The sequence below is a fragment of the Adiantum capillus-veneris genome, chromosome 2 (genome assembly GCF_014529385.1).
Source record: "Adiantum capillus-veneris isolate H3 chromosome 2, ASM1452938v2, whole genome shotgun sequence".
NCBI classification, from domain to species: domain Eukaryota; kingdom Viridiplantae; phylum Streptophyta; class Polypodiopsida; order Polypodiales; family Pteridaceae; genus Adiantum; species Adiantum capillus-veneris.
The window spans coordinates 48,932,401-48,959,092 of record NC_140932.1 but is presented as its reverse complement, the minus strand read 5'-3'; positions in this window follow the sequence as shown (position 1 = coordinate 48,959,092).

Genomic DNA, 26,692 nt, shown 5'->3' with positions numbered 1-26,692 from the left:
TGTTGCTAGCTGAACTTGGTAGATTGAACTTCTCTTTCATGACCACCTCTCCACTTGGGTTGAGCAACACTAGCCCTCCCCCTGCTTTTCCTGTGGCTCGACGAAAAGCTCCATCAAAGAACAAGGTAAAAGCATTAGGAATACTTTTTGGTGGTGGTAATGGTAGGGTCTTTACTTCAGGCACCTTAATCTCCTTTTCATGCACCCTATAAGTGAGAATCCCTGCCAATTGTGCACGCACACTATCTTCTACCTTGAAAGAGTATTGAAAATCTTGCAACTCCATTATCCACTTTGAGATCCTAGTACTAAGATTCATTTGAGATGACACCCAAGGGAACAAATTCTCTGCGGTGAGGATTACAAAAGGTTTTGGGAGCAAGTAGGATCTAAACTTTCTCACTGCAAACATGAGAGAAAGCATCATGAGTTCTGCTTCTGTGTAGTCTCTCTCCAAAGCATTCATGACCCTACTAGCAAAGTAGATGGGTCGCATCCTTGTACTGTGGGGATCTTGTTGTAGCAACCCGGCACCAATTGTTTCCCTTCCAACACTAGAGCTAACAAAGAATGTGTACTCCCAACAAGGAGGCATGAGTGTTGGTAGCTCTGACAAAATGACTTTAATGTTACAAAAATACTCTTCAAGATCATCAGACCATGCAAATTCTACTTGTTGTGTCAACTTTTGCAAAGGATGAAGCAACTCCGAGGCTAAGTGAATGAAGCGTGACATATACTTCACCTTCTGAATGAAAGAGATGACCTCCTTAAGACTCTTCGGTGATGGGAGCTCAATAAGAGCCTTTGCCTTTGAAGGATCCACCTCAATGCCTTTATAGGAAACCTTGTGACCGAGCAAGATCACTTCATCCTCACCTATGTGGCACTTGTCGGGATTGAGTTGACCTCCCATGTCGTAGAGCTTCTTTAAACCTTCTTCTACCCTTTGTAGATGCAATGATTTTGAGCTATAAATACAAAAATCATCAATGAACACCCTAATTGACTTTCCAAAGAATGCTTGAAACACCATGTTCATGAAACGTTGGAAAGTTGCAGGAGCATTTGTCAGGCCAAATGGCATGACTCTAAAAGCATAAGAACCCCAAGGAGTGATAAAGGTTGTTTTCAATTGATCCTCCAATGCGATACCTATTTGAAAGTAACCCGAGTAGCCATCACACACAATGTACTTCTCATGACCAGCTACTTCATTTAATATCTCATCCTGAAATGGGAGGGGAAAGTGATCTCTTTTTGTTGCCTCATTAAGTGGACGATAATCCACACACACCCTCCACTTGCCGTTTTTCTTAGGAGTGACAACAACGGGAGAGACCCACTCTGAATTCTCCACTGGATAAATGAAACCTGCTGCTAGAAGCTTTCTTACCTCTTTGAGTAGAGCCTACTCCTTAATGACTCCTAGCCTTCGTAGCTTTTGAGCCTTAGGTGTGGCCTCTGGCTTCAACTCAATCTTGTGTTGAACAACATCTACTCCACGCACATCGGTGTAGTCTTTAGAAAAAAGCCTCGGAAATTTCCTTAGCACACATTTGAACTCCTCTCTTTCATCCTTTGTAAGTGTTGTAGACAACATACCTTCTAACATTCCTTCATCTTCCACCTTTTGGTTCTCTTGGGAACCTACCTCTTCCAAACCTCGAGAAGAGGTCTCCTGGTTGTTTGGCTTAAACCTTACCCCCATGACTTCAATGGAGGACTCCTCTTCAGTAATGCTGCCGCTACTTTCTTCTTCTGAAGTGTTTTCAGTCCAATCTTCTTCCGTCTCACTTCGAGATGATTCTTCATGGAGCTCCTCTTGGCATTGCTCCTTCATGTCAAAGACAACCTTCTTGTGATTGTCATTCCTGCAAATTAGCTTTCCACTCTCCCAATCCTGCAAAGCTCGCATTTTCATTAGCCATGGTCTTCCTAGGATAAATGGGTAACCATTTCCCTTGGTAGACATGACATAAAAATCCACCGCTTTCTTAATGCCAAAGGCCTCTACAAAGACATTTTTACAAATGCCTACACACCTAGCCTTGCTATTGTTTGCCATCTTGACTTTGATTTTAGGTGTCTCCTGGATGTGCATGCCTAGTCTTTGCATGAGTCCCTCTGTCATGATGCAAATTTGTGCACCCCCATCCACTAGACCTTTCCTAACCAATCTTCCTTTGATGTAACAGTCTAGCACCGGTGTAATGTCCTCATTCATTTCAGCTTGTGCAATTTTTACAACAGGAAAACTCTCTTTTACCTTCCTCCTAGTGCTAACTGCCTTTGTTAAATCCCTCCTAACTTGTGGACATAATGCAAGAAACTGAGGCCATGAGATATCAGGACCCTTACCTCGCATGTCTTCCAACAGGTTGTATGGAGCCATACCATGTCCAAGAGGGAAGTCTTGGAGATTGATACGACGTCGAGTCCTCTTAGCTTCCTTGGTCTCCTTTGCCTTCTTGCCTTGTCCATGGTCACTCTGTGATGTGACTCCTTCTTTCTCTTTACCTTTTCCTCGGCCACGCTTAATGCCATTTGATTCCATGTCAACCTCATTTGAGTTTGTCACCTCTACCACATGCACATTTGGATCTGGCAAAGGTGGAACTCCTTCTACCCCTTGTGGAGGTGGTCTTGGTCCATTTGGCCTTTGTAGAAGCCTTGGTTGTTGACCAGTTCCTTCACCTGCATTCATCACTGGGTAATTCAAGTTAGGTCTCCCTGGCTCCCCACGGGGCCAAGGACAATTATACATCCCATGTCCAGACTCTCCACTATTCCAACATTGCAAGACTCTCCTAGGTCGTGGATCTCGCTCTTCAGACTTCTTTGCTTGTCCCTTTGGACCTACAGCTTGTGCAAGGTGAATTGACAGGCTGCTTAAAGATTCGTTTAACTTCTCAATTACTTCCACCGTTACCTCAGGAATCTCCCTCGATGTTGATGCTTGTGACTTACCTTTGGGTCGAAGACCTTCTATTGGAACCTCTCCCCTTAAGCACTTGAGTTTCCTATATTTCTCAGCAGCCCTAGTTTCAGCTGCATCAAAGGTAGCAGGTGCACCCGCCTCAACTTTTACCTTAAGGTCAGGAAAGAGTCCGGCTATGAACCTCTCCTTCTTTAGAAATTCTGCACCATCACCAGGGTTAGCAACATTTCGTATCCATAGAGCCCAAAGACGCAGAAACTCTTGCTTGTACAAGTAGTAGTCATCTAAGTCTTTTTGCTTATGAGAAACAATGTCTTGCCATAATTTTTGAGTGTTTTGGGGATCAAAGAAGTATTTCTTGAAACGATTCAAAACTTCTGTGTAATTCCCCTTAACTTCCTTAGGCAAAGAGTCAAACCAATTGCTAGCATCTTTCCTAAGGACCACCTCAAACATTTCTACACGTTCTTGATCAGTTATTATCCTCTTGATACGGCAAGACATCTTGAAATTCGCTAAAAATAATTCTGCATCCTCTCCAGGCTCTCCAAAGAAAAGAGGATACCCAGACATTTGGCGTTGGCTTTCCATTGAATTGATTTCAAAGTGACACCAGTTTTTGTTTTTCTTTCTTAAAAAGATTTACACAATAATGTTTTCTAGCTTGCAATCTATTCTACAACAAAATAAAGATATTCACATCAAACGACCTATGATAATCAATAAGAGGTAGGATGACAGGGTTTAGTGATGCGAGAATTTCTCCTACTCTTTGGGCACCAAACATGAACACCATACGTTGTTGAAAATGGATTTTCCTACTAATTGCAATGTTTATTCTAATGTGTGGAGTGAAATGGAAGGGGAAAACCTCTATTCCTGGGCCATTATCCATGGTCTATGCATGACCTAATGCTTAAAACAAAACAAAAATATAGACGTCCAAACTAAGGTCGTACCTAATGAGAGGCAAAATAAAAGGATTTACTGAAGCGTTTATCTCGGCCAACCTAAGAGGACCTAAAATTCTAATAATGACACGTTGAAATTGCAACTTAGTACTAACAATTATGTGTACCTTTTGCCTTGCAATGGGAATGAAGGGATCATACAAATTCTCGTGATTCATGCAAGCTACTTGATTATGCTAAAGGTTGAGCCTTCACAAAACATACACAAGCCTGTCCTCCGTGGGGGCACCAATTTGAGGCGGTCTGGGGCGGGCAACAAGAAGAGTGGCCTCCAAGCACTCTTCTAGGCTCCCATGCTGCTCAATTGGGTTGGGGTTGGAAAAAAACAACAAACACACACACAAACCCGCAACCTAACCCTACACAAATTTGGGGCACCACCTAGTTTTGGATGCGAACTAGGACGCGTAGAGAGAGAGAGAGAGAGAGAGAGAGAGAGAGAGATAGTGCTCGGGCTGCTTTGAAACGTATCGGCAATGATCAAGCAAACACAATTATATATGTAAGAAAGAGAGAGAAGGGGGAGGGGGTGTTTGTTGCACTAATACCTTCTTACAAATCTGTCATGACCAATCAAAGTGATATTAGTATTTGTTCATCATAGCTTGAGTAAATTACACTACAACACATCACAAGGAAAAGCCACCCCACTCACTGTCTTAAGGCCAGGGGAGTCCTCTCCACCCTGTCGCCCTCTTACAGTATGTGGGATTTATGGCTAAATTGATGACAACACTAGAGACAAGCTATCAAGAACTTAACAAAAAAACACCAAGACACTTACACATCATTGTTGTCCATTACTTCACTTGAGAAGAGAGACAAAGTATCCAAGCTTAGTCCAAATCCACCCTCCTTGATTCAGCAAATGTTGGGCTTACACTAGTAGAAGAAATGATAGATTTCCTACTCTCAATTGAATGATCACTCTCTCTCTCTCTTACAATGGCATAGAGTTCCCTTGCTAATCCCCTATTACAACACATGCACATGCATAAGACAATGAGCTTCCACTCAAGAGCTCCTTCTAGAGAGGTTGAGCTTGGCTTCTCAAGCTATAGCATAGTGCTCTTGCTTATGGCTCCCCCTTTTGTGCTAGCCACACCCTCCTTTTATAGCAATTTTGAAGGCTAGGGTTACTCCTCTAACCATGGTTGGGTTAGATTTTCAGCCATTTATCTAATTTCTTTTGCTTGGAATTATCAAGAAGTTGGTGGGGAAAGAGAGAGGAGAGAAATGGAGGTGATAGGACTTTTCATAGTGGGTTAGTGTTAGTAGAGTTAGTATTAATTTACAAAAGGAATTGGATATTTACAATGGGAGTATCCATGTAGGATACAAATAAGGAAGAAAAACTCTTAAGAGGTAAGAAAAGGTGGATTTCTTACAAGGTTGATGCTCCAAGTGTCTTGAGTAGGGCCAATTTTGACGCTTGTTGATGGTCCACTAGCTTTGACGGTACATTTTTTCTCCACTCTTGACCTTCCTTGAGAGACAAGGTAATTGAAGCTGAGTAATCAACCACCATGATGTTGTCTTTTAAGAGAAGAGGCTGAATTTTGTGGTTTTTTTGATAGATATGGGTAAATTGGAGGAGGAAAAATGAGACTAGGTGGTCAATTTTGGAATGGAATTGTGTGTGGGAGGTATGAGTTCACCATGGTTTCTCTTATTCTTCAAGGTTGAGGAGAAGGTGAGTAGGGTGTAGAGAGGAGTGGTGAGAGAGGTGGGGATGATGAGTGGAGAAGTGTGTGTGAAAGAGGAAAATGATAAAGTGGAAGAGAGAGTGTGGCTGCATAGCATGGGAAAACTGGGGTCCACTAATAAAATCATAGCTCACAGCTCGTAGCTCAAAAAAATATGAAAAAATTTGAGGCAAAAGTTCAGCCCACGAGCTACAACTTTTGTTTGTATCACCTTTTCAAATTCGGAGAGCAAGTGAACTTTAAAAATTCAGCAAAACCGACCGTTTTTTCCACTGCACAAGGTCCTTGTGGGGTCCTTCTTTGGATGATTCTTTTGAATACCTCCAAGAGTGAGCCCTCCATAGTGCATGCATGCATGCCACCTACCCTTGACCTTATTTGGTAGGTCTATAATTGAAGATATTGTTGAGATTATGATATAAGTGAATAGTACAACTAAGAAAATCAAATATTGAGGGGTCTAAAAAATATGTACATGTCAAATATAAATAATATAAGTGGAAAAAATATAAAGGGGTCAAAAGAAATCTCTCTCATTATGAGGCTACCATAAAAAGATAAATATTTTTGGTGTTCTAATTTTTTAGAAAAAAAAACAAAAACAAAATAGATGTAGGAAGGGAAAAATCACAATAGTGAAAAAATATACACATAAATAAAACTAGTTTTTTTGGATTTTTGTTGGGGTGGAGTTACACCAAATATAAGAGAAGCTTACATGAAAATATTTCTATGTGGAATAAAGAGTATGAAAAATGGTAAGAAAAATTGTGGTAATGGTGAGGCAATGTACAGAGCATAAATAACACACACCTAGGTAGAAATATTTAAATAAATACCAAAATAATTATGAAAAAATCTTTTATTTAGGCCCTATATACAAAGAAATATTTACATACGCATGGGCCATAATATACTTATATTTTTTATATTTTTTATTTTTTTTGGCTCAACTAGCCCAATGACTAGCTAATTGAGGGTTTTTTAAGAAGATATGGGAAAAGCCCCCTAACTCACACACGCCTATGTACAGTGAAATGGTAGGGATAGCCATAGCGTTTGAGTGATTTGATAGGGGGGGATAACTCACTATGGCAATCACAGAGAGCCGAAAAACGGCTATCAATACCTGTGTTATAGCTGTAGAAAACTCACCCCAATTTCTTGCATATACATTTGCATAGTCTTGAACTTGGTGCTTGAAATCATCACTCACAAGTTCAACAAATGCTGCAATCATCCGAGATTCTGGAATTGCTTGAAGCCTCATCTCTGTCACATAGCACTCAAGATATCCTTCTGGATCATAGCCTTCGAATATATTAATCTCATTATATACGGATTGCATAGCGCTTTCAATCGCTTTTTGAATCTGGTCTTCTTCTTCTCTTAAACATTTTGATCCTTTTTCCTGCAATGGGAATCTTTACTTCTGTACCATCTAGTTCAGACAAGCTGTAAGTAGCATTTTCATGCACATGCATTACAACGTACGATCCAAACCATCTTTTTGAAAACTTACGCATGACTGTGTGCTGGTTATCAAGGCTACTATCATACACCAAAACCCAGTCACCTTTGTCAATTGCTTTGCTCCTGAGTCGATGTCGCTTATCAAAGTAGTCCTTGTTTTTCAACCTTGCATTTTTGAGTCGTTCTTTTGCAGCTTCAATGTCTTCAGGTCTTCTCTCTAGCTGCCTTATACGCAGTGCAAGGAGATCTTCCCTGCTAAGTCCCTCTTGCCAAGGTAGTACATTCCATGTGGGAATTGTATCTTCAATCGGCATCACTGGCTTTTGACCATACATTAGCTCCGCAGGCATGTAGCCAGTTACTGAGTTATGTGTTGTACGATCAGCCCATAAAGCATATGGTAACAATTTTGGCCACTCACAAACTCTTCCTTCGCAAGCCTTGGCCAAAGCTTTGATGATAGGAGGATGCCCTCTTTCACTCTTTCCATTGCCTTCAAGGTTGTAAGCTGTAGTAAGAGAAATCTTGATTCCTAATCTAGAAAAGAACTCCCTTGCTTCTTCGGCATCCAATTCACCTCTATCTGCAGTGATTTTTCCCACACAACCATAACGGCAAATCACCTCATCAAGAAGGAATTTGCACACAGCTTCTGTGGTTTTAGCTCTTAATGCTCTTCCTTCAACTTGGTTAGTTAGGTCCTCTCGTGCAAGAACCAAGTATCTCATCTGCCAGAGTCCTAGAGGCATTGTGACTAGATCCACAACCCATTTATAGTGCATGGCTAGTGGATATGTAGGGTGCAATCCATCATGATGTCGAACATTTGAATACACTTGACAAGTTACACATGTCTCTACAAACTGAGATACATCTTTATACATATCCTTCCACCAGTATTTTTCTTTCAACTTGGAGAAGGTTGCCCATACACCCCTGTGTCCAGCCCATAGACTCTCATGAAACTCTTGCATGAGCTTTAATTGAGTCTCTTTTTTACATATAACCCTTTGTGGTGTAGCACCCTTTTGTTTAGGATGCTTCCACAAGTAACCATCCCTCAAAAAGTACCCATATGCTTTCCTACGTATCCTCTTGAATTCTTGTTCAGACCAATCATCTTGTTTTGTTAGAGTACTCAAGTAGCTTCCAATAAGAATCCAATCACCTTCATAAAGATCTTTCAAGAATGATTCAAGTAGATTAGTCATGCAGACATTGTTACCTTTGACATGAGAGATAGAATAGAACTTTGTGCCTACATCATCTCCCTTGTCAATCATTTGTGGCTCATCTTCATACCTTGCCCTTGATAGCATATCTGCCACTGTATTGTCTTTACCTACAATGTGCTTAAACTCAGGATTTAAGTACTTATTGTAGGCAATCCATCGCAACATAGCAATGTCTGGAGTTGAGCAGCTTGTAATCATCCCAAGAAGTGGTAGACAATCTGTTTCTACAACCACACATGCACCAATTAGGTACTCTTTCCCACTTTTCAAGGCTGTAACCATAACCCATAACTCTCTCTTTATCTGTGGATAGTTTCTTTGGCGAGCACTTAGCACCTTTGCTCCAAATCTTACCACATACATGTGTCCTTCTTTGTCATCTTGCCCTATTGCCCATCCAATCCCTGTAGGACTGGTGTCTACTGTCACAATTACTGGCCTTTGACACTCATAGTCTACCTTTCTCAAAGTTGTTGCTGACTAGAGCAACTCCTTTAGCTTTTTCATGGATTTTACATGTGCTTCTGTCCATTTAAACTTCTGATTCTTTCTAAGCAGCTGATAAAGAGGATCAGCTACATGTGCATAATGTGGAATCCAAATAACATAGAAGACACATGCTCCCAGAAACCTTCTAACCTCAGTGATGCTAGTGCACGTTTCTTTCATTCTTTGGATGGCATCTACCTTTGTTGGACAAGGTTTCCTACCATATGGCCCGCATATGTGCCCCACAATAAGCACTTCATTGACACCAAACATAGACTTTTTCCCTGACAATGTAAGATTCACTTCTTCCAACCTAGACAAAATTTTATCACAATCATTTATGTGATTTACCACAAACCTGCGACATCCCTTGAGATCCAAAGCTTCATCTTTGTCACTTTCTTCACATCCTTTGATAGGAAAATCATCAATGAAAGGCATTGTGATTTGAGGAATAAAGTCACGTAAGACCTTATTCATCCCATTCATCATATGTGCAGCCGAGTTGGTTGCTCCCTGTGGCAAGGTACATATCCTTACCAAACCCAAAGGTGTCCTCATGGTTGTCAAGTCTCTGCTTTCGATTGCAAGCTGAAATTGATCATACCCTGAGTAGAGATCCCCCATTGAGTAGATTGCCCTCCCTGCAAATGCCTCTGCAAACTCATCCACAATTGGACCTGTACCGACATTTCTAATTGTCACCTTGTTCACTGGTTGCATATCTTGGATGAAGCGTAGAGAACCATTCTTCTTCGGAACTGTGAACCACCTGTTTGAGTATGGAGCACAAGAAGGCTCCAAGATTCCCATTTTGATTTTCTCATTCAGTAGCTCTACTAACTTTGGCAAATGAGCCTTTGCAACCGGAATAGGCCGCAGATTCCAAGGCACATGAGGTATTGTGAAAATTACCATAGGAGCTACAATACAAGGATCAACACATCCTATCTCATGTGGCTCAAATGCAAAAGCCTTACCATGCTTTGAAAGCATTTCTTTGAAGCACTTTGTCTCCTCCTGTGTTAGAAACTCCTTGCGGCCAATCTGCAAGTCTTGGAAAGACTCCTTTGTGAAGGTATGCCCAATCTTTTTAGGATTCCTCAAACTTCGTTGTGAAGAAGTCTGCTCAATCTTTTCCCTGTTGTTGGGTGGTAAGGGTGAAGCTACTGGTTTCACCTTCTTTGCTACACTCTTGTATTTATTTTCAACATGGACTTCTGGGCCAACTGTTTGGCTTTCTTTAAAGGCTTCTATTACTTGATACATTTTCATACAGCAAACTTCCACAACTTCATTTTCAAGATGCAAATTAGACCCCATTATAGCATCAAGCTCACCCATAGTATCTACAAAAGAAACTTGTTCACACAAACCCAAAACATTTTCAGTAGGCTCTAGCAACCCACTCTTTTTCATGCCTATTTGTACATTATGCACATATTGCCTCTCACATCTCTTCAAATCTTCAAGTTTTGTAAAACATACTGATCCATTCTTTGTTACCAAGGAGCTCGTTGAAAATGCTTCACCTATTTTTGGATCAGGCGAGACCCTTTTTCTTTCTGTACCACTGCAATCCCGCTTTACAATGGTACTTGGCCAAAACCCATCATTTCTGTATGATCATGAAACTCTTTGCTCACCTTTGGTAGAGGATGTTCTCTGAGGTTGTCACGATTTTTTTCATGGTTCACACAAACTGTGAGAAATTGGACAGCTCGTTTACCATCTTTGCTACGTATTCTAGCATATGCTAAACCATCATCCATTACCTTTGTTTCCATTCAAACTCTCACAATGTAGGGTTGTCCAAGGATGAGATGATATGAAGATGTATCCTGTACAAAGAAGTTTTGTTCAATCTTTACATCACCTATTGTTACCTTCACACCTGGACATGTTGCATACAATTCACCGGATGAATTGTTTGCCACTTTTACCATCCAGCCATGATCTGTGTCCATCGACCATTTGCACTTGTTGTAGAGACTCTTTGACATTATGTTTATCTCTGAACCATGGTCAATCAAGGCAACAAATGGCTCTTCAAGATCACCTACCTTGACCAAAGTTTATGTAGTAGCCCTTGCCCAGTGACTTCGTGAATAGTAGCTCCTAGGAATATCTTCAACTTCTTCATCATCATTTGAGAAATGCACTTGCTTCACTCTCCCACTAGATTGGTAGCATCCTACCATAGCTCCATCATTCTCCTTATTTTGCAGTTGCATCCCTTGTGTCTTTGAGGTTTCCCCTTCAACCTGTGGACGAGAAACTTCAGCAAGGGTTTGCCTCTTCCTCTTGATGATGTCAATGATCTCCTCATGGAATTCACGCTTTGCAATGCCAAGAACTTCTCCCAGAGTAAACTCAATCTTGCTATTCAAGATCCTTTCCTCCAAGACTTTCTTTAAATCTATAGCAACCTCAATATCAGATTGTAGTTTATAAGTTGGGCCTTTTGTCTTACCTTTCGTTGGCTCTTTCTTCTTTCCTGTTGTAGACTCCTCCATGAGTACTTCAGGTGGAGATGCTCCTTGTGTTGAGGGTGTTTGAGAAGGCATTGAGTCGCTTCTTCCCCCACTTCTAGAAGATCTTTTCGATGGTCCTTCATCAGCATTCTCACGTCTGCGCTTCTCTTCTATAATTGCCTCATTTTGTTGGCATTTTGTAATGTAGGCATGCACTGACAATGAGTCCACTGGATCATTCCATCCTGTTTCTAGACGTATGCAATCACCTGCTTCATGTAGAATCTCTTTTGTAAGCTTTCCCTTTTTAGCTAATTGCATGACATTTGGCCAAATTTGACCATGATGGTCACTCACTTTTCATCACAAAAATGTTCAATTTTTACTCCATAAGTAGCTGCCTCAACTGACGAGGTGGAATGCTTAGTTGCCATATCTTCAACTAAGGTTTGCATTCCCCCCTTCCCAAAGTTAGTTCTCAAGGGTAGACCTGTCTCTCTTAAGTGGATTTTACCATCCTTAAAAAAGACAACATCTTTTGACAAAGCATCACTAAAATCATCACAATCCCTTCTTACATGGTATATACTATCACACCAAATACATCTATTAACAAACCCTTCTTTGGGCTATTGTCTTTGCCTAAGAAGTGGCCCTGATGGTTGTCCTTTTTCTTCAAGCTTTGCAAACTTCACCTTCAAGTCACGCATTCCCTTCACAAGCTCATCTAGCATGGACTCATCAAACTTAGAAGCGATAAAAGTAGGCTTTACCATTTTGTCAGAAGTTGAGGTGGAAGGACTTGTAGTGTTTACTACCATCTTGTCCCTTCTTCTTTGTCGTTTGGCAAGCAGTGAGACAGCACCTTCAACCTCATTCCAATCGGTCTTTAGTCCCTGCTCAGCATCTTTATCTTCAAGAAGAAGCTCCAAATTTTCTTGAAACTCTTTACCTGCAGCTTGTAAGAAAAGATTTGTCTTCTCTGCATCTAGTGTGGCCCTTTCTGTCCTTGTGAGTTGTGCATAGCGCCGCTCAAATTTCCTAGGTAGCTATGTTATTGATAGTCCTTGCTTTGGCTTGACTACCCATTCTAAGAATGTCCTTTCGGTCACTCTCTCAGAGTCCTCCATGAAATATTCCTCCTTTAAAGCTACTTTGAGTTCTTCCCAATTTCTCCCATGCCCATCTTTAATTCCCCTAACATGTTCTATAATTTCTGGAGCAACAACTAGCTCAAAGCTTTGAATCATCTCACCTTCTGACACGCGATGCAGCTCCATCTCCTTCACATACTCGCGTAACTACTTGGTTACATCTTTGCCATTAAACTAATCCATTCTGTTGACGACCGCTTGTATGGACTTCGTTGCTGAAATCTCCCTTCTTTCAGTAGCATGTTGTTGTTGCATGAACATTGCAAATGCTTGAAACATTTGCATTGTTGCTGGGTCAAAATGCATACCCTGTTGCTCAACATGATCACCCATGGTTACCCACAAACTCTCACCCTCGCAGATTCGCGTTGGGTTCACCAAAAATATGTCGAGAAATTAGCAGTCTTGCCGGGAAAGCACCGGGCTTATGGCTGTGAGAGTTTGTGAGAGAACTCAACAAAAACTATATGAAGGAATTAAACCATAGATGCCATTAAGACTAGGGTTTGGAAAGAAGTGCAATTAAAGAAGACCCACTCTTTCTCTCTTGCACTCACACACACAAAGAAAGAACAAAAAAGAGAATGTCAAAACAACACAAAGATGAAAACATCAAGGCTATGGTCATATCGTATCATGGGTAGTATGAAAGGGTTAATAGATGAGTTAATGGCATTCAATCTTGGCTGACCAAATAGGCTACGAATTGTTCTTTGAAATTGTAGCTTTGTGCTTACCGTAGTATATATATTTTGTCTAGTGATTGGGATTAATTGTGTGTACAAATCCTCTTGATTCATAGCTAGATAACTACGCTTACATCAAAAGAAAAATTATAGTCTATGAGAGGTAGTATGATGGGATCCGGTGATAGAATTATTTCATTGAGCCTTTCTGGGCCAAAGAGAAACACTATACATTGTTGAAAGTGTATTTTACGGCTAATCCATACGTTAATTCTAATAGATTGTACAAAGTGAAAGCGATAGAAATTATCATCATGTGGGTTATTCATCTAGGATAGTATGTGAGAAATGTAGATATAAGAGAAGTGAAGAGATGAGAAGTTTCCCTCCCAAGCCCTATTCTTGCCCGTAGGCAATAAGGATACTGCGGGGAGAGATGTACCTGTAGCAAAGAGAACCTAAAATTTGTAGAGAGGATGAATTACTAAGAGTGAGAGAGATAGATTTGGTTAAGGAGATAATATTAGATATATATATATATATATATATATATATATATATATGTTGGATTAGAGATGAAAAAGAAAACAACAAGAAATCAAGAAAACATCAATGTAGAACACATCTTACTTCACAAACCCTTTGGCACCATTATTGATGGAGAGAGAAGAAGAGGGGAGAACTCCACTTTGATTGATACGCCAAGTGCAAGACCTTCTTTGATTAGAGTTGATCTTCCAAGGATAGCGTACAAGAATGGCTAGTCTTCCTCTAGGAGAAAGTGTAGGCTTGGGCTTATGTTAATGGCTAAGTACAATTAGGCATTACTACTCACTCCCTCAAGAATTCCTCTTATCAATGGCTTGAATGCTTGAGTTTTTTTCAAGGAAGAAAAGTTCCCCTTTTATAGGTGAAGGGAACCCCCAAGGGTTTACACAAGAAGAGAGGAGCCAGTGTGAACAGAAATTGGAAAAGTTGGAAATGAGCTGTCCCTGCATGATGTGGGCAGGCTGGGGTCCAGTGTTTTGATCATATCTCCTCAACCGTGGCTCCAAATAAAAAAGTAAAAATATGGGCAAAAACTTCAGCTCATTAGGTACGATTTTCATTTTAAAATCATTTTCCAATTCGGATTGGAACCTTGTGTAAAAAATTCATCAAAATAGGGTCCATTTTTGGCAGCAAAAGTCTTCCCGTGGTCCCCTTAGCCTAGACTTTCATTTGATTCCAAAGGACACCTCATGCCATATGAAAGCATGACATTGCTCCTTGACAAAGTTTTGTAATCATGCTTGCAATAATGCATTAAAATAAGTGTATCTTTGAAATCATGCCACCTAGTGTCCCACTAGGATTTGATTCCCTCCTAGTAGCTATTTAAAAAGAAATATAAGAAAAGTATAAAAAATACATAGAATATATATATTGGAGTTTACCCCAGATATAGGATCTAGCTAGGGTGTGAGATGATAATGCGATAGTAGAAATAAAGAATCAATGCTTTTTGTCCCAAGTTAAAGAGGCGGAGCTATTGACGCTTTTCCCATAGTATTTTTTTATGGTAAAGTAAGAATAGGTTACCTTTGAGATAAATAATAGGATGAGATAGAAGGTTTATTATTATACTTAAAATTGTATATGTACATTATAGGAAAGATAATTATGTATCTAAAAAATTACAAGATAACTCTTGTAGCATGCGTTCCCACTATGTACGTGTCACAGCACGACACCGGGCCTCACCACAACAATAAAATCAAACTCAAGAAGAATTAACAACCATCGTGTAATTCTTCTCATGGCACAAATTTTATTTACTAGATACAACAATGCTTGATGATCCACATAAAAAACAAACTTGTTGGCAACAAGAAGGTAGTAGTGAAATTTCTTTACTGCATAAATCATAGCTAAACCTTCCCGCTCTGTAGTGGTGTAGTTCCTCTCAACATCATTTAATTGACGACTTGCAAAGTTAATGGGGTAGTCCAATTTATGTTCTCCTGGTTGAGCTAGAACACACCCAATAGAAAATTTTGATGCATCAATATGCACATGGAAAATTACATTCCAATTGAGCACTCATAGAATGGAAGCACTTGTTAAGGTCTTTTTTAATAACTCATAAGCATGGTCACACTCCGCGGTCCAGTGGAACTCAATAAGAAGGTTGTACAATGGGCGAGCTATCTCGGCAAAGTTTAAAATAAACTGCCAGTAATTACCAACATGACCCATGAACCTTTGAACTACTTTATAGTTTCTAGGTGGTGGCAAATTCTAAATGGCTTTAATTTTTCTCTCATCTGTGGAAATCCCATTTTTGGACACTATATGCCCTAAAATGACTCCATGTTTAACCCAAAATTAGCATTTGAAAGGGTTTAATGAGATGCGATACAATCTACACTTTTCGTAAACATGATAGGTGTTCTTTCCAAGAGGAATAAACACAAAGGTAATCTGAGAAAAGCTTCGCAAAACTCTCTCAAATATTCCCTAATAGCAGTGCTTATTAATCTTTGGAAGGTAGCAGGGGCATTGGTTAAGCCAAAAGCCATAACACAAAATGCGAACACTCCAAATTCGGTTATAAAATCAGTTTTAGCTTGGTCTTCTAGTGCAATTTTGATTTGATTGTATCCAGAGTACCCTTCTAAAAAGCTATAAGCTTCCTTCTCTGCAACTCTTTCAAGCACATGTTCCGAATAGGGCAAGGGGTAATGGTCTCTCCTGGTGGCGCCATTGACCTTCTTGAGATCCACGCACACTCTGAGTTTCCCATTCTTTTTTGATACAATAACTAGTAACTATTGAAGACACCCATTCTGAGTGCTCAATAGGGTATATGAATTCGCATTTGACAAGCTTTGCTTTGGTAATGACCATACTCATCGCATCCGAGCACAAAATGGGCCGATTCAATGGGCGAGTTGAAGGGCGAGGTGGTCCTTTCTCCTAGTGCATGGAGTTGGAGGTGGAGGCATAGAAGCTTTGAGGTGATGAGGAAGCATGGGTATGATAAAAGCTTTAAGACGGAAAAGTACTTTGCATACCTTGCACAGGAGGGGCTATCAATAAAGGTGGCATGTGGTGTGGATGGCCACAAGGAGAAACCATGTTGGATGCAGGTGTTGGCCCTTGTTGAAGAGTAGGACCAAGACTTTGTTGTATTTGTTGCAATCCCTTGAGGTAGTAGCAGCCCTTGTCCTCATGTCGAGACTTTTCACAAAAGTGGCAGTAAACCCAAAGGGGGCATTCATGTGGAGGGTGCCTTGGAGAGCAGCATGAGCTACACCAAAACATAGCCTTAGTCTTCTGCTGAGACTTGAGCTCTTCTAGCTCGCGCTTGATCTGTTCCAATGCCTCGTGATGTGGAGGCTTCTCCTCTCTAAGAGAGAAGGACCTCTCCTCTTGAAGATATCGCTATAACTTTAGGGCTTTTAGTTCCCTGTGTAAAGAAGTTAACGAATCAGAAGGAATTTCCGAAAACATTGAGGGGGTCTCTACTTGAGGCGAGTTGGTGAATAGCTTCCTAGCTCCCTGTATCCTAGTAGCAGCCGCGGAAAACTCCTCCAGAGTGGTGTCAGGTTAGAGACTCTCTCGAAGTTTTTGTTGAGACGTCTTTGGAGGAGCTTTCTCTCACCACTTCTTGACCATAAATTCCTCTGGTTGTTGAGGAAGCTTGGCAACCACAGACTTGGTTTTAGTCATGAGTTCTGCAAAAGTCTCCTCTGGCTGGAGCACCATGTTGGCCAACTCATCCAAAACCTTTTCCTGGAAGTCACCTGACGTGAATGCTGCACAGAACTGTTGCCTTAAAGCTGCCCAAGTTGGAAAGTGATTCTTTGCAAGATAACTATACAACTTGTCTGGTAAACCATCCAAGGTTGATGGAAACAACACCAAATAAGCATATTCTATATTAAGACCACGACCTTTACAGAGAGATACAAACCTCCTTGGATGGTCGTCTACATCTTCTGAGGAGAGTCCCCTGAAAGTAGGAAACTTGATGTTTATTTTGGCCAAAACATTGGTCAACTCCTCCATGGCCTCTTGCTCAGGATGTTGTTGCTCAATAGCTTGCTGTAACAAAATGGGAGAGGGCTTTACTGGGGAAAGTGACCTAGAAGATGTAGAATCGGATGGAGGAATGGATGATGCCGTATGAGGAGGTATGGGTGATGAGGTTGGTGGACTTCTACTAGGTACCAAGGGTTGACACCTTCTATTGTAGTACTTCAAAGGACTCAATAGTGCAATTTGACACTCTAATGACCACCTTGTATGTGTCATGCAGTGACCACAAACCTAACCAAGCTTTGAGCAAGAAGACCTTTAATTGGCTGAACACCGATCTAAACTCTACTAGACCAGGCGAGTGACTAGACCACCTGGCTGGACCAAGGACGAGGAAGGACAAACCAGGGACGAGGAAGGACTAGACTAGGATAAGGAAGAACTAGACCAAGATGAGAGCTGGTTGGACCAGGGCGAGAGAAGACTAGACCAGCAGGGCGAGGGACTAGGTTAGTTAGACTAAGCTGTCTAGGGTGAAACTGGACCAAACCAGTAGGCTGCACTATGCAAGACAAAGTAGGCAAGGCTAGGTAAAAACCAGCTAGCTCCTTGATTTGTACCTCAAGAGAGAGTGAGATTTTAGTTTAGGTCCCATCAAGCGTGCCAAAAATGAGAGCACCTATAGCGCGGATAGTCTGTCGTGCTCTCTACAGTGGGTGCTCCTCAGTGCAATGTGCGTGACATCTCACTCAAAAGAGAATGAAAACACAAGAAACAATAGATAACAGCAAATCAACACAGAGACACAGTAGCAGACCAGAACATATGGACTCAACTATCTAAAAGGAACCAGTACAGACTGTAACGTGGCAGCACACTCAGCTCTAGCCCAGAACTCACGGGTACAATCGGGGTGTCGAGGCTCAGATGTGCAGGGATGGTGCAGACATGTTGTGTGTATAGACTCCCTACTCTAGACGACGACGTTGGACCATATATGAAGAAGATGATCGTGATGACCCAACAACTACTACTCATATGTGCAACCATAAAGAGCCACCAACGGCTCATAAATGTCAGTCATCTAAGTCTATCTCCAAACTGAGTGGTGGTGCTGACCTGGCCCCACAATGTCCACTAGAACCATGTCCGTATCCCTGCCACATGCCATTGCCCAACTTAGAGAGTCTGTCTAGTGTGAACTAGACCAGACCAACTGTACTAACTGTGTGTCCTATGAAAGTGACATTGTAGCCTACTACACTGGACTGGTTTAACCATGATATTCATGGGAATTGTATGTTGCACCACGAAAGGTGGTACACCTTTCATATCATGATATGTCCAAGAAAATATATCCTTAAATTCCTTGAAAATCTCCTTAAGTACGTATTCCTTAGTCTCTGTCAGATCTTGGGTAATGAAAACAGGTTTGGACTCCTCACTTGGGTCTGCTAACTCTATTTCCTTAACTATCGCTGGACCATCATAGACTCCATTGCTTCCATCAACAGGTGTTCTCTGGGCCTTTGTATACACAACCTTATGCTCCTCTATGGTGTAGGATTTGAATTACACAAGTGCAGGATGTAGATCTATGGGGTCTTGTTGTCCTGTGGAGTGTGATTTCTCTTTGGCTTCCTTTTGTTGTTGAGCTAACTCTCGATTTTGTTGTCTCCTCACAGTATGGCTCAACTTTGGCTTCTCTGCAGCCTCTAACTGTGCAATGTCAATGGGTTGTGGACTGCACCACATGACACTTTGAAGGTATTCACCTCAATTATCTATCAACTTCAAATGAGCATCACATGCCCCGACATAATTAAGCCATTCTGTGGTAGATTTCCTTTTCATTTATCCTAACGCGCATATTGGCTCAATATTGTCGCCTCTTATATCTCTTACTCTTCTTGTCTAATTTTTTATTATGGCCAATCTCCTATGAAGAGCTAAGGTGCATTTATGCGCCCGTATAACAAAAATTGTATGTATATTTTGGTATTATATGTTGTATACCCATATTATACGCCTATCTTCAAATAAACAATATTTTGATCAAAATATATTTCAATCAAAATACTATTTGCTTTATTAAAAAGGACGTCGCAACAGTTTGTTTGTTCGAACAAACTGTTGCGATAGCGATTTGTTGATAGAGATGGATTCAGGCATGTCATCATGATGGAAGCAAGCCTACAATCAGAGAGTTTCAACACACATCTAGAATTGTACAACAGTTCATAGACAACATTTTGCCGATCTACAATGCTCTTCTGTAGACAACGAAATTTGTGCATAGTCACGACTTCATTCACAATGATCTACACGCTAGGAATATTCTACTACATTTTGGCGAGCGAGGAGTGTATACTGGAATCGCGGACTGGGGACAAACTACACCATCAAACACTTTGGTAACATTTTTCAAGCTGCCAAATCTCACCCTCACACTAGAGCTCAATTTGAGCGAGATTATCCATGGACTGCCCCTAAAAATATCAGCACCAATCCTCCTCCTTTCACCAAAGCATCTGATATATATAGTCTCTCATATATTCTTAGACACTTGGTTGTGTGTATTCCAGAGCCCTCTGAGGCTCTCAAGCGCGAATTTTTGTGAATTGTAAACAAACATCTTGCTAGTGGAAAATTCTCTAAACCCTTAGATAGGCCTAAAATATGGGATTTAAGCCTTTGTTTGAATGGATCCCATAATGTTGGCTATCATGTTGTAACCAGACCTGGCTTGAGGCCTATTGATGATTAGACTAGCAACAATATTTTTTGTCATTAATGGTGTGCAATGTGTCGTAATATTTCAAACTAGACCTTTAATCGTATTTTCAGTTACGTCTTTAAAGTTCTTCAAGTTAAGGTTTTAAAGTATTTCAAGTTGGATTGCTCAAATCCTCTAAACCATCTCTCTTTTCTGAGTGCCAATACTTGTCTCATTGAATTTATTGTTTTGTATTTTAGGTATGGAAGATATTGCTCCCGACTAGAATGCACAACAGCCCAATGATCCTTTGCTTAATCATGCATTGGCACAACAAATTTACGAAGAGAAAGAGATTCGGGTAGCTCAAGGAGATCTTAGCACTTTGGTTGCGTCCCAAGAAAACGAATCAGAACTTCAAGGGGAGCCACTGAATTACAGGCAATGCAGACAGCTATGCCCAAATCACTTTGTACGCAATACATTATTTTGAGTTAGTGGAAATGCCAAGGCTTCCGCTCTGCTCCCTTCAAAGTTTCAGATTTGCAACACATTGTCCTCGCAAGAAATATCATTTCAAGATTTATCCTAGTGTACAAATCGCCACCAAATAATAATCAAGTGGAAATTTACATTGTGCAACAATGCTATTGTTATTATGTACTGTGGCTCAAAGTAGATTGGAACGATCGTCACACTATAGGAGGCGTCGCCAAAGGACGCCCAATTGAAAAGATTCATGCATAGGAAGCCAATCAAGTAGATCCTCCTCGCAAGAGAGGCTACACATATTTGTTCGAAGAAACCGCAGTCATTGAGCAGCTCGCAACCCAAGGCGTGGATTTGGCAATTCAAGGAGATACCCCAGCCATGTTGCGCGCTCGTATAGAAGAGCTAGAAAGAAAGTTGGCATGGTACGAGGCAAGATATGGGCCTGATATTGAAGAAGAGATAGGCAATGAGGGTCCAAGTAATTCCATGGGCAATTCAAAATTTTGTGTATCTTATCTTTTAGGGGATCCAACCCATGATTTAAATTAAATCTCCCAAACAATATCAAGCTCTTTTTGTATCTTAAACCTCAAGATTTTAACTAAAACCTCTTTTTGATATGTAAATCTCTATTTGTTGGAACAAATTATCATGTCGAATGTTGTTGCAATTATGTAAGTTTTGTTCTCTCTCCCAACCTCTTTCTGACAATGATAGAAAGAAGATGGAGAGAACGAGAGACAATGAGAGAGAGAGAGAGAGAGAGAGAGAGAGACCAGGTGATTGTGAAGCTAAACTCCACACAACTTTTGCATTATAAAATTAATTGATAATATGGTAAAAACTTTATAGCTCATCCGTGCCCTCAATCACAGGCACCATGTCATCAATTTCTTCGACATCTGAACATTCCAGATCAATATCTTCTGGGTTCCATTCCATTTCATCATCAGAGTTGAGCTCATTTGCAATTGCTTCGTGTGTTTGAAAGTGCCCGAAGCTTTCTTCTGTGACACATGTGGCTAACTTTGTTGGCTTATGCATAAGTCGCATGTTACAAAATACATACACCAAGTCCGCAACTCATTTAGGACTTAATCGATTTCGTTTTTTAGTATGCAAGAAAGCAAACAAAGACCAATTTCCTCACAACTACCACTTGAGGCGGCAACAGACAATACTCTCACAACCAAATGTTGAAGTTCCACTTTTTCTCCACTATACTCTTTTCACCAATCTGGTGCACTCATCGTCTTGATATCATCTATATGCCAAGGATCCCCAAACATTCCTTCTCTGCTAGTATATTCCGTCTTATGTGTGTATGCCACCTGTCCATCCACATTGCCTAATAGTTGGGGACACACTTTCTTGAAATCACTGATCACTTCATTGTTTGAAGATTGCTCGTGCATTTGGAACTTGGGATCTAAGACAAACCTTGCTCCATGTAAAAGGAGTATGCAGCTGCTCCCATTGTCTTTTGACAAATGAAATCATCATGGCTTTCTCTTTTCTTGCATAAGGTATATAGTCTTTTAACTTGCGAGAGGCTTCATGCATGTACCAGTAAGCCCGTCCAAAGATAAAGGCTTCTTTGTCTATTAATCGTATCAAATGAGTGAAGGTTCTGTGACAATAACAATTTTGTCTACAATATTTCTCCAAAAAACAGGAGAGTTTACAAGCTGATAGCATTTGGAAGCAGGAGGTTCATACTTGGGATATTTATTAAGCCAAATGTCCCATCTTCTATTTGCCACTATTTCAACAAGGGCTGCTTTAACCTGTTGTAGTGTAGAGAGAACGTAATACGGTGTCGCAAAACGGGTCACACAAAATATCTATAAAGTTTTCGTTGGGGACTTTGTTCTAAACAAATTGTAAGAAAATGGGAGCAGATTGAAAGTATGACCAGCAATCTCTAGATACTTTTCTTCAATTGCTTTTCCAGCTGCTTTGTAGTTAGATGCATTATCTATGACAATGGCTGTCACATTTTTAGGTCCCTTTCTCTTTTGTTCGAACACTCATATACACCAGCAAGATATCCACTAGTTTTCTCTTTCAGGGATGTGTCGATCGCTTCAACAAAGATAGAACCTCTTGGACAAATCAACATCACATTAATCAATGGTTTCTTTCTAACAATTTGTCTAACCATCTAGAGCGATTGTGCATCCATATTGTGACACGTAATCAAGAGTTGTGCACTTTAAAATATTCTTTGATGTAGTTTTTACTTTATCTAAATAATATGTACTCATCTTATTATAATCAAGTACCACAAAACCCTTGTTCATTGTGCTCATTAAAGCATCTTTGAAGATAGGATTTTGAATAACATTAAAAGGAATTCCACATGCAACAAATGCTTGCATCCACTTAAGATGGAGTTCAAGCCGCCATTGTTTATCAAATGCCTAATGCAAAGTAGGACCACTTGGTGTAGGTTCTCCTCCATGCTTCACTTTGGCTTATGTTAGCAGAGCTTGCTGTAGGATTAGAGCTACAAGCCCCAACAAAGGATGAATGACACCCTCCTTGACCTTGAGCAAGGGTCGAGGGAGGGTTTTGATCATTCTTGGGTGTCATCTCCATGTCCCTAGCCATCGATGGAGCCATCATTTTGGGACCTCCCTTTTTTGGCCCTCAAGATGTACTCTATTTTCCCTGAGCGCCCACTCAGGAAATTTTGCGTTAATACCTCTTGGGGGGGTTTTGCAAGCTGTCACGTTTTCAAGAATTTTGAACACATTTTCTTTTATCCTTTGAGTATTTCCACTAAAATTATGGCAGCAGGTCTTACACCTCAGCTTTGATGTAGTCTTTCCACTGACCAATTCATCTATGTAGTTCCACTAATATCCTTTCACCATCTTCTCATCCGAACTCTAATATTATTTACATTACTTTATTCTTCAACGTTTTCAAAAAAAAACATAAATTTTCAACCTCTTTATATTATAAATACAAAAAATTAAACAAATTTTCAAGTGTGGGCTTTCACTCTATACCTGAATTATGATAAATAAATCGCTTAATCTATCTCAATAACTTCCAAGTGTGAGCAAACTCTACATAAAGCAAGATATCTTTAAGAAACCTACCTAAATTACCCTCATGAAAGAACGCCCTAAGATCATCTCAGATGACATAGTGTGCTTGAAAAAATCCATAACAATGAAGGTATGCCTTATTTTGTGTCCAAAGACCTTGATCTTGAGATCTCCTAGCATCCGAGTAGGTTTAACAATAGTCCCATTGGCCATCTTTACCACTATGTTTGTAGTCCCAAGGTGAGATCTTCCCATAGATTCCCAACAATACTTAGTTACAACGGTAACCCCAACGCCACCATCAAGGATTCACTTCACAATTAATCCCTTGGTCATGATTGGTATGGTCACATTGGATTCATCGCCTTCATAGTATTGTCTTAATTTGTTAATAGGTATTTCAACAACAGAGTTCTCATCTAGGTTGGGTTGTGGATTTAAGTGTTCGTCCTCTATTCGCACCTCCCTAGCTCCATCCATCTGTGCAAATTGTGGTAGCCTAACTTTCAGTTCTCCATTGAGGAAAGCTCAAAGAGCTAAGAATAGCTCGGCATCTCCATATACTTTAGACACAATGGTGGTTCTAACTTTTGAAGCCATGAAAACCATCAATTTGGCAATATTTAACGGCACTTTTTGGGCTTCAGTCCGTCGACATGGGGAAGATGGGATCTCCATCTCTTTGATAGGGTCAGGTAATCGCTATGTAAACATTCTCTCCAACAAGAAGGGGGTACGCCCACTTCCTATTGACTTAAAGTCACTTTCTTCTTGGATGACACTAGGTATGGCTAGTGGTCTATGGACTTTGTGAGGTTGATTTTGCGTAGGGAACACTGTGTCAATAATCTGGATCTGCCTAGGTGTTGGCTCTAGATCCCTTTGGGTCTCTTCTATCAGACCCATTAATTGCTTGACTCGCTCGATCTCCTCTATAGGGTTTGGGTACATTCCTATCTTCTTCTTGGGTCCTGGCCATTGTGAGGTTGATGAAGATCTTCCTTGTTTGTTTCTTTCCTAGTGGTCATTTTTAGTATCCATGGTTTCACCTAAATCAGAATCCTCTTCTGTGTCATTCATATATAGAGGGTCGTCACTAGTCCCTATGTTGGTCTTTGAGCTGGGTCTGACTTCGCTGCTTTTTGCAATCTCTTCCTTCATATTTTCTTCTTCTTATGAAATTGGGCAATTGATGTTGTGTCTCTTTCTTCAAGAATATAATTTTGGCTTTGGAGCATCGATTGTGTGAGTACATTTACTAGTACCACAGGTGTACTTTGTGATGGATCCTCGATAACCTCAGTTAAGTTCAATGGCGTGATCTTTGGCGCATTTGGATTATTAGGACATTCGGTAATCAAATGATCTATGCCACATCAATTACACATGAGTATTGGCATTGTAGATGTGCTTGCTTGATTGGTTTGCATTAGTGTGGAATTCTTTTGTACTCTAATGGGACACTCAGCTACACACTCGCTACACACTCAGCTACACAATGTGGACCTCCACACTCGTAGCATTGAAGAGGTGGTCTCTTGGCAATGAAATTGATATTTTGACCTCTTGCCGCAAGAGCAGCTACTTGATAGATAGGTTTGACTTGTCTCCATTAGTCCTCCATATAGTATTGTGGAATTTCTTCTAGTGCATCAACCCCATAGGCAATATTAGGTTCTAACTCATCCTCGCAATCCACACAAGCAATAGATGACTCACAACCCACTTGATTCATAGAAGTGATTCTCGGATGTGGGGATTGTGGTCCTAGCACTGGAGGTGGTAATGGTATTTTTTGCACAACATTTTGGCCCTAGGGACCATGTCTTATGATGATTGTTCAAGAGGTGGGGCCAACATGAATGGAAGCACTTGAGGTGTGTCCGTCCATGCTAAGGTTGGTCTATTGGCCATCGTGCGTTTAAATACTATGCAATCCTTAGCTCTAAACATAGGGCATTCAATGGTACTATGTGGACCATAGCAAAGCACCATTGTTGATCCCTTGGATACATATGGTTGTTTTGGGGAGCACGATTGTATCTAAGAATTTCTTGAATGGGCTTGGTGAGATCTGCTAAGGTCATCTCAGATATCTTTGGCTCTAGCGATAGGCTTTATGATCATTGTCTCATGCCCCGATGCTTGCGAGCTAGTAGATTTAGGCTCAAAAGACACTCTTTCTCCTTGAATCATTAAGCTGTCCTCCAATTGGATCGCACTGGTGGTGACTGTTCCCAAGTGGTGATACCTCTAATGACTAGGCCATTGTAGATATCCTCATGTCGTAGTCCCCCAATGAATCTATGAAGCAATTGGTTATTATTGAAGTGCTCATTTGGATTACAACGAGAATTTAAATGCTTCAAGCGACTAATAAAGTCTCTCACGGACTCCCCTTCCTCTCATTGGGCTTTTTGGAGATGAGATGATATACCCCACGGTACTCCCTCTCGTATGTACTCTTTTAGTAATAATCTCCTAAGAGTAAGGTAAATTGTTTTCTCTTCCACCCTTAGGGTTCTATACCAATCCCCAGCCTTCCCACTCAAGGTCAGGCTTAAAGCTTATGCAAGTCATTGTGTTCTTCTAGGAAATCGTATATTTGTTCAAATACTTCAATATGCTTTCTTACATCCCCATCTCCACTAAATTTTTGCGCGAGCTTGGCTATTTGTATTGCCTTACTTCTATGCTTTCTATCAATAGGCGTGTTACACAGATTTTTAGCAATAAATCGACCAATAGCTTGAGAAAATGTTGCCAAGTTACCCAAGTGAGCAGGTATAGTGGGGACATTTGCTCTCACGCATGTATGTGGAATGGGGGTTGGCATTGGGTTTGGCGTATAGGAAGCCCTTGGATTCCAAGTTGGGTATGATGTTGTGCCATGTGGTGGCCCAAAGTTCATATGTGTGGCCCTAGGCATAGCAGGCGTGGGATGTGACATGCTAATGCTAGCTGGTATGGTCTCATTGAAATAAGGGCTTGGATGTTGTGGTCGTGGAGCATAAGTTGTTGAAACAATGGGAGGTGTAGGAGCTACATGAGCATGAGGACCCATAGGTGCATATGATTGATACACACTTATAGGTACCGTTGTAGGTAGCATTGGGCCACCATGTAGCGGTGCTTTACTAATAAATGAGCTCCTTGGCGTGTTTTTTGTCATGCCCATCACTGGGGTAGGCATGGTAGTCGTGGTGTTATCAAGAGAAACATGAGTTAAACTTGGAAAGGTAAAGCTATCACTTGTGTGCTCAAATTGTACTG